Source organism: Octopus bimaculoides, chromosome 13 (genome assembly GCF_046866305.1).
Source record: "Octopus bimaculoides isolate indiv1 chromosome 13, ASM4686630v1, whole genome shotgun sequence".
Taxonomy (NCBI): Eukaryota; Metazoa; Mollusca; class Cephalopoda; order Octopoda; family Octopodidae; genus Octopus; species Octopus bimaculoides.
The window spans coordinates 54560410-54566103 of record NC_142940.1 but is presented as its reverse complement, the minus strand read 5'-3'; positions in this window follow the sequence as shown (position 1 = coordinate 54566103).

The following is a 5694-nucleotide window of genomic DNA, read 5'->3' as shown; positions in this document are numbered from 1 at the left end:
TGCGAGAGCAGAAATAAATATCTTATGTTATATTCTTTTCTACTCTAGGTACAAGGCCCGAAATTTTGGGGGAGGGAGCCAGTCGATTAGAACGACCCCAGTACGCAACTGGTACTTAATTTATCGATTCCGAAAAGATGAAAGTCGACCTCGCAGGATTTTGAACTCAGAATATAAATGACAGACGAAATATCGCTAAGTATTGCGCCCGGCGTGCTAACGTTTCTGCCAGCTCGCCGCCCTAAACACTCGAAAGGGAAATTGTATTTCTAAGCGGATGTTTAAAATTTTTGGCACAAGACCAGCAATTTCGGGAGAGTGGAGAAGTCGATTACATCGACCACAGTGCACATCTGGCACGTATTTTGTCGAACTCGGCGGAATTTGTACTCAGAACGGAAAAACGGGGAAAAATGCCCGGCGTGCTAACGATTCTGCCAGCTCGCCGCCTTAAAGACAGACATTAAATACTGGCTTCAAATTTTGGCACAAAGCAAGTAAACTCGGTGGGGTGGTTGCATACGGAAGAAATGCCGCTAAGCATTTTATGTGGTGTGGGAACGATTCTGCCAGCTCGCCGCCCGACGAACATTAAATATTGCAAAGGTTTTTTTTCCAGTTGACACTTGAGAACTAATAAGCTATAATGTTGGTCGTTCGTGAAACGCACAGCAAATAAAGTTAGCTATAAGAAGGTGGCGGGCATGTTTCTTACTTCCCAATGAAGAACAGTATTCTGGTGTTTTAAATACTTTAAGAGCTGAAGAAGTAGCTTTTAGTAGATTTAATAGACATATCATAAAACAAAATACAAGTATGAGTGATGGCTTAATATCTGTGTAATACTAAATAAAACAACTAATGATTTAACGTATAGATATAATGAAAGTGCAATAGAGGTAGATATTGTATAGCTGTGATGCTATACTATAATATAATATGACCCGTTTAATATGACCGGTTTAAACCGACAGTTCGCAAAAGAGCAAGGCTTGTTTCTCTGGATGCATGCAATTAGTCAAACGCTGTCGAACTAAACCACATTCGTACTAAAAACATTTCTGCATAACAAGACAGATAAAGTAATAAAAATAGCAAAAGATAAAATAATTAAACGATAAATATAAACCTTAACTAATTTTAACAATTAACCGAGATATCCATTTCATAAAGATTTTCTTTCTTTCTTTCTTTCTTTCTTTCTTTCTTTCTTTCTTTCCTTCCTTCCTTCCTTCCTTCCTTCCTTCCTTCCTTCCTTCCTTTCTTTCTTCTTCCTTTTCTTTCTTTTTTCTTTCCCCCTCTTTCGCTATCTATCTATCTATCTATCTATCTATCTATCTATCTGTCTGTCTGTCTGTCTGTCTGTCTGTCTGTCTGTCTGTCTATCTATCTATCTATCTATCTATCTATCTATCTATCTATCTATCTGCTTGCCTGTCTGTCTGTCTGTCTGTCTTCGGGCTTTGTGCCTAGAATAGAAGAGAATTTGTGTTGAAAAGAAAAAAAGAAGAAAAATAGAAGCACAAGAAAAACAACAGTGAAATACTTTCACTTTTACAACAGAATTCCCCTTCAAAATAAATAGTTTCATTTTAAAGCACTTCATAGGGTCCCGTGAAACTGCATCCATGTTTTGCACACTACAAATTCACAAAAAAATAAAAATATTCTTAATAACTTTAAAGTATATTTTTAAAAAAACATTTTTTTAAAGCAATAGTTTCAAAAGCAGAAATTGATACAGTTGAATGTAATTTCCAGTTACAACCGTTTATTGTTTACATTTGTTGTGAATAAACATGTTTTGTTTGCCAACGGTGCAATACTAATTGCTTTCATTATAGAACAAGCATTACTTTCGTTGAAATGTAAACAAAGCAATTTTTTAATTATTATTATTTCAATTGTAAACGAGCAAAAAACAAAAGAATTTCCTGAAGCTATTAGCACAGAAAATCGTATCTATTTTCTAATTTAAAAACAATACTATTAAAAAAATACGTATTTTAAAACGTTTTAGAATCTTTAGCTTAGATATTGTGAATCTGTGATTTTCAAAACTTAAAAATTCGCAAACCGTAAAGAAAAAAGTGTCCTATGTATAAGTTGTAAAGATTTTAAAAAATGGATGCTTAAAAGAATAAATTATTTAGAGTTCTGTCATGAATGATGCTAGTGGGCTTTGGCCTGTCTCTATACCTTCAAAAATGGAGGCTTATGGTATTGATAACTTTAAGTACTTACTGTATTTTGTCCGTTTTCTCCAGGATCACCGCTCTTTCTTCATTCTATGCGCAATTAATCTGGTTTATATATTTGAGTCTTATATTAGACCTATCATTTATACATTAAATTTCTTTTTTTGATAACTTTTCAGATAATTCTTCTTCTTCCTACTCGCTCTTTTTACCGCTTCTCCCCTTCTTTAGCAGACTCACACACACACGCACGCGCACACACACACACACGCACGCGCACACACACACTCATACACATACACACACATCTTTTACTGTTTCAAATGTTTCCCCTCACCTCTTCTCTGCGTGCTCGCTGTCGAACCATTGGTGTAGAAGCTATAATGATTGAAGAGCTTTCCTTTCGAGCTGGGATGCAGGGGGTGGATGTGGACACATGCGGGTGACGTCACTGGAATAGTATCGCAGGCCACGAAGGTATAGTTGGTCGGCATCTTTCTAAAGAGATACGAAGTGCTGTACGGACGAAAAATAAATATGGTCAACTCCAATTTCTTGTCCATACAGTTGTACAGCGTCACGGGAGGCTGGACAGTCGGATCGGTTAAACTGTTTGAAGTCTAGTTGGGTCCGAGCCTTCAAGACGAAAGGAATAGGGACAAGTTTACGAGCAGTATAGATAACTGAGTGTGACTGAGAGATAGGGCTGTGATTAAGTTATCCCTAAAACGTCAAGCGGATCGCCCCTGCCAACTTCCCTCCGTTATAGTTTATCACTTGCCCTTCGTGTGTTGCCTCAGTTCCTGTCTGAACAGACTGGAGTGTCTGCACATTCGCTTCTTGTAGAAAGGACGCGTTCCACTGGTCAAGAGGTTCATCTGCTACCAGTGCAACGCGAGCTCGGCATACCATAGCTACTGATGTGCAGCCATACGTTCTGGTACAACCTGTAATGGTTTGGGAAAAGTCTAGGGTATTCGTTCACGATTGTTATTATCATTATTATTATTATTATTATTATTATTATTATTATTATTATTATTATTATTAGTAGTAGTAGTAGTAGTAGTAGTAGTAGTAGTAGTAGTAGTAGCAGCAGCAGTAGTAGTAGTAGTAGTAGTAAGTGTTCGATTCATTCCTTCTTTGTTTTCACACAGTGTTTTCAGAATCTATCTTAGATAAGTCACAGAGTTCTGCGAACGACAATGTAAATCTGCCGAGAATTTGTCAATGCATTCCATGAAAGTGGCAACGCCTATTTGTGTCTAGACGACCTCAAAAAAAAAAAAAATAAAGTACAAGACATACGGGGTTTTTTTTTTGGCCGACATTTCAACTCAATTGCTTTCATCTGCAATTCTTCAACAACTCTTCTCTTATTCAATTGTTCGTTGTCATGTCAATAGTAAACAGTGTGTAAAGCAGATGTTTATAGCTTAGCGAGACTGTCTCAAAGATAGGCTGTTGGTAACGGTAGAAGGGGCGTCAATTACAATTGTTAACAAATACAACAGAACATTAAATTATTCAAGGCACTTGAGGTTACCAGGCGAGTGATCTTAGAACACTGGTGGGACAACCACATACATACATATATGTACATGCACACTTATACTCATACTTATGTATATGGGTGTATGCATGCATATGTATGTGTATGTATAGATATACATACAAACTTACGTACATACATACATACATATATGCATGCATCCATCCATCCATCCATCCATCCATCCATCCATCCATCCATCCATCCATATATCCATCCATACATATATATATATATATGGGAGAATATACAAAAAATAACAACAGACGAGGACAGGTGGTGTAAATAACAAAAGTATATATTAGTATGACGCTCGGGAATACGGAAAGTCTTTGACGTTTCGAGCTACGCTCTTCAACAGAAAGAATACGGAGACAAGGAGAAAAACACGGAGAAAAAAAATTGAATAGTGTTCAGTCAACGGTCAATCATAATAATGGCCGATCATAACAATGACTGACCGGAAGTTAGAAATTCTTATTTCAGGAGAGCTAAGAAAGGGGGAGATAACAAACGGTGATCGGGAACGAGGGGCTGTGTGTGGGAGGTAGACTGCTGGTGATCTTGACGTATGTAGTGTGAAAATGGGGGAAGGGAGAAAGGGAGAAAGTAGTTGGTCAGTTGTAGTGTGTGCGTGGTGTGATGCGAGGGTATTGGTGTGGTGTGCGTGGTGTGATGCGAGGGTATTGGTGTGGTGTGATGTGAGGGTGTTGGGAGGTGGGGAAGGCATGGGTGGAGTGTGGGGTAGAGGTAGGGGTATGTGGGTAGGGTGGGGTATGTGGGTAGGGGTGGGTGGTGGGTGTAAGGAATTGGATGGGGTGGAGTGGGAAGGTAGAGTAGGAGTGTGTTGGGGTGTGGTGGGATGAGCTTATGAGGGGGTGTTGACGAGGAGGGAGAAGGGGAAGGTGGATGTAAGAGAGGGGGAAGATGGGTATGGGAGGGGAGAGGAAGAGAGGAGAGAGGGTGGGTATAAGAGAGGGAAGGGGGATTGAGAGAGGGGGAAGGTGGGTATGGGGGGAGAAAGAGGGGAAGGTGGGTATGGGGGGAGAAAGAGAGGAAGAGAAAGAGAGGAAGAGGGGTATGGGGGGAAGAAGAAAGGAAGAGAAAGAGAGTGAGAGAGAGGGGAAGAGAGTGAGAGAGTAAGGGTGAGAGAGTAAGAGAGTAAGAGTGTAGAGAGTAGGAGAGTAAGAGTGTAGAGAGTAAGAGTGAGAGAGGGGGGAGTACGGGAGGGGGGAGGGGGGAGAGAGGGAGAGAGGGGGGAGTACGAGAGAAGAGAGTGAGAGAGAGTAAGAGAGAGGAGAGAAAGAGGAGTGAAAGAGTAGGAGAGTAAGAGTGTAGAGAGTAAGAGTGAGAGAGGGGGGAGTACGAGAGAAGTGAGTGAGAGAGAGTAAGAGAGAGGAGAGAAAGAGTAGGGGGGCAGGATGGAAAGATTGAACGAAAGAGAGGAACGAGTCAAGATGTTCGCGGGAGAGAGAGGTGGCACCGATACAGTCGTCGATATACCGACCGTATAGTTCGGGAGTGGGACCAGTGAAACTGGAGAATATTTGGGCCTCAACATAACCAACGAAGAGGTTCGCGTAGTTGGGGCCCATTCTCGTCCCCATGGCCACTCCCGAGACGTGCTGGTAGATATCTCCCGCGAACGAGAAGCAGTTGAGAGATAGGACAAGTTCGGCCAGACGAATGAGTGTGGAGGTGTCGGGTTGTGGGTTGGGGCGTTGGTCTAGAAAAAACTTCAGGGCACACAGCCCCTCGTCGTGGGGGATCACTGTATAGAGGCTCTGGATGTCTAGAGTGAAGAGAAGCTTAGAAGGGCCGGGAGGGAAAGAGAAAGAGTTGAATAGACGAAGCGCGTGGTTAGTGTCATGAATGTGGGAAGGGAGAGAAGCCACTAGGGGGGCGAGGACACGGTCTAGGTATTTTGAGATAAGCTCGGTGGGG